The sequence below is a fragment of the Macaca mulatta genome, chromosome 6, assembly GCF_049350105.2.
Source record: "Macaca mulatta isolate MMU2019108-1 chromosome 6, T2T-MMU8v2.0, whole genome shotgun sequence".
Taxonomy (NCBI): Eukaryota; Metazoa; Chordata; class Mammalia; order Primates; family Cercopithecidae; genus Macaca; species Macaca mulatta.
This window is the reverse complement of record NC_133411.1, coordinates 2,915,628-2,919,662: the sequence shown is the minus strand read 5'-3', so window position 1 is coordinate 2,919,662 and position 4,035 is coordinate 2,915,628.

Sequence of the window (4,035 nt, the reverse complement as noted above, 5' to 3'; positions counted from 1 at the left end):
CTGTTTAGGAAAATGAAAGCACTGAAAAGGTGTGAAGCATTTCTGGGGCATCCACTTCCACGGTCGAGACCATATTTGACTCTGAACCAGTGGGCCGTGATCAAGGGGAGTTTCCTGAGATAAGACGGGCGCTCTCCTGGGGAATGCTCACAGCTCACAAGGCTGATGGTGCAATGGCAGAATTACTCCAAGGCTGACAGGCTCTGAAGTGATCACCCAAGTTCCGGGAGGGCCCTTATTAACCCCTACCAAGGAGACTGACATTATGTAGGAGTTGTGTAGGGACCAGCTGAGGCACGGGGGGGTTCTTCTGAGGGGTACGTCGGGTGACATTTTTATCTCCTGCTAAGACACAGCACCAAGGATGCACGAATGGGCAGCTGCATGGAGACCACTCCCCAGGCTCCTGAGCAGTGCCTGCAGTTGCCACCCGTGCTTCACACATGAGGAGGGGACAGCTGGATCAGGAACCGCCACACACAGCCCAAGAGATTGGGGGACTTGGCCGCAGGGGTCTCACACCAGCTCAGCAACCCCCTCAGCTAAATGGCCCCAGTGAGAGGCCACCTCGGCTGGGAACCAGGTGGGCAATCAAGCCCTGGAGCTTCCCTCCTGGTCTGGGCAGCTGCAGTCCTGCTCCCCTCGGAGGTGCCTCCTCAGGTTCGAGTCCAGAAAGTTTTGGGGACTGAAAAGTGACCTAAGCATTTGCAGCCTTTGCTGTTTGAGATCATGGGGAAGGGGTGGCTTGGCAGTGCTGTCTGCAGCCTGGCCCAGGAGAGAGTGAGCACAGCTCAGAGCCGTCCTGCGGTTTGGTGGAGTTGCGGAGGGGAGCCAGCGAGGCTGGGGGTGAGGTGAAGGCTGGGGGTGAGGCTGGGGGTGAGGTGGAGGCAGCTGCACCGCCCTCTAGCAACTAGGGTCTGTCCCAAGGCTGCTCTTGTGAAACCAGGTCCAAGGGTGTGGGCCAGGGTGAGATGGGAGTGGGAGAGCAGATACAGAAGGACCTTCCAGAAACAGTGTCTCTGCCCTCCCCACTCCTGACAGAGGGAAGGGCTGAGCTGAGAACGAGGATGCAGGATCCATTCAGGTGCCTGCTTGATGTTCCTAGAGAAAGATCCTGGAGTGCAGCAAGACACTGTCGGAAGACCCAAGAAGGCGTCTTAGGGAAAGTGAATAAAAGAGATTCTTGCCAATGTGAGTTTCAAAACGCACGGGGCTAAATCAACTTTAGCCCAAAGCTGCCTCCTTACATATTTTAAGTTCGGCCTAAAGGTTTTTCTGCACATTGTCAACTATAACAAATGGAGGCGTAAACAGGCCATCGCCTACACTTGTGCCTGTTACTGAGTTTGGGCGGACCACATGTAGCCAGCTGTTTGAACCGTGTTCAAATAAGGCAAACACCAACCTGTAATAAGCCGGATGTGTCTGGGCCTCACTTCCATTTTCTGTGCATTGCTTTCCTTTTCCTGTCTGTAAATCTTCTGCCCACAGCTGTGCTGGAGTCCCAGAGCCTACTATGGCTGGGAGGGCTGCCTGGTTCGCAAGTCATTCATTGCTCAATTAAACTCCTTTACATTTAATTTGGCTGAAGTCTTTCTTTTATCAACGGAAACTGCTTTGTCCCCCAAGGCTGTGGATGTTGAAGGCCTCAGTGAAGTGGTGAGGCCTGAGTCCAGCAAAGGACACCCAGGAGCCACCCCTGGCAGGATGCTGAGCCCTGAGCCAGGGGCTGCCAGCCGAGTCCCTCCACGGGCATCTCTGATGCCAACAGCAGACCTGTTTGGGGTTCAGTGTGATCCTCTTGGGACTGAAAACAGAGCATCCCTCCCCCCACCCTCCCTGGGCAGTGGTGGCGGCCATGCTCTGGAGGGGAGGGGTCGCAGCGCCACCTTCTTGCTGGACCGAATTGGCCATCATGCAGCGTGAATGTATGACAGAGACAGAAACAGGGATGGAGAGATGAGACAGAGCGGGAGAAACACCATCCCCACAGGAGCCATGGTGGCCGGATGCCTCTGGGAGTAAAAGGCGCACAGCCTAGGAAAAAAGAGAAGCTGGGGCCAGCATTGGACTAGAATGTTCTGTGGGAAACTCACTCCCTGGGCCATGTTTCCAGCTCCCTTCCAGATGCTGCCAAAAATTTCACAAGGATGGTAAAGGGCCTGTGCTGGGGAGGCCATACTGGCAGGAGACGGGAAGGAACGGGACCCATGTCCAGGGGCCCCTCAGCCTCACTTTGCCCTCAGGACGGGACAGGTGCATGGGCTGGGGCTCCCCTGTGGGGGTCCAGGAAGGCCTACGTGTGCGCCTGGAAGGACAGGCTGGGTGGCGGAGGAAGGCTGGCAGGCAGTGGGGACCAGGGCCAGTAACTGCACACTTTGACCTCTTGCTGGACCCTCACAGGACAGGGACCCCAAGGGCCTCTCTTCTGAGAGCCCTCCCCCAGCAACAGCCATGCAGGGTGGGTTTTCATGGAGGACTGTGGGCTTCGAAATCCTGAGGCTTGACCCCAGGGTCAGCGATGAAACACTCCTAATCCCAGGGAAAAGAAGGAACCTCAAAGTGGAAACCCCAGGCAGGGCTGCCTCCCACCAAAGCCAGACTTCCATGCTCCACAGAAAGGACGCGCATGGGCCTGCCTCCCAGAGGCAGAAGCCGGGGTGGGAGTGACCGAAGGCCAGGCTGGAGAAGGCCCCCCGGAACCTCGGCCTTGTGGCTGCTACACTGTTATGCATTGTGTGCGTCTGGGCTCACTTGGGGGACCAGTCGTAATTCCCACCACATTTGCGGGAGGATCTGGGACAGCCCCGGGGCCTTGGCCCTGGTGATGCCGTCTGCCTCAGGACCTGACTGCCCAGGTGCTCCTTGACGGGGACTTCCTGGGGAATGGACTCTGATAAAATGACCCTCGGCTTTCCAAGGAGCTTCCTTCTGCACGTAAGCATCACTGGGAGACCTGTGAAGGGCTGCTTCCCAACAGAGAGGGACCCAAAAGAGCTCCAGCCATGGCACATCCACAAGCGTTTGCCACAGGGGCTGTGACCCTGGTCTGGCCCCTCGTTGCTGCCACCTCCGCTTCCTTGCCTTCCCGCAACTCCTGGTGCCCAGGCCTTCCGTCCTGCCGGCTGGCAGCATTCTGATTTCTGCGTGCTTATGATTAACCTGTACAATATGTTCCTCTTAATGCAGAGCTGTTTTCTTCTCCTCCAATTCTACAAACTGGAAAACAGCACATAGCCCGAGGCCACCCGGAATAATGCTGGTGTCAAGCGTTAAAAAACGTATTTGTTTTGTGTCCTCTAAGGACGAATGATAGACATGTAAAAATGTTTCCCTGCTTTCCTTTCAGGGAATACTTAGTTTAGAATTAACTTCTGTCAGAGAAAACACAATTTCCCGCACCCACTCTATATGACTTCCCACCATTTCTATTTTGCGGGGGAAAATACCACGCTGTGTTTGACACGTATGATTACAAGTTTACAGAATCCACTTACGTTTCTGCTGTTATTATTGTTTCTCTTTAGGAAAAGCTACTCATTAGAACCAAACAGAAGCCTTCTTTCGGGAGAAACAAATAAATGTAGGAAATTGTCTGTCCCCGGCCGAGCCGGCCTGATTTGTCCTTGTGTCTGGGAAAATGGGCTCCCCCAGGGATTAGGGCAAGGGAGCCCACACCCCCAACCAAGCTGAGACCATGGAAACTGGCCCCTGGAGTGGGGTGAGGGGAGCTGGCATGTCGCTTACCTCCTGGGAAGGTGTCCGTAACACACATGCACACACAGGCACCCTGCCCTCTCAGAGACAAAGGGCTTGTTTGGGACAGCCAGTGACAGCCAGTGCTGCCCTGGTTATGACCGTTGCAGCCTGGGTCACCCCACAGGCCCCCGGCTTTCTGCTGGAGGGCACAGGAAACCCCGGGCTGCTCAGGCAGGCACGGCCCAGACCAACCCTCATCTTCACGCCAGGCTGCGGCTCGCTGAGCCTTTGCCAGTGTTCCCAGGGAGGAAGAGGCATTTGGTGCCTTGCATCCTG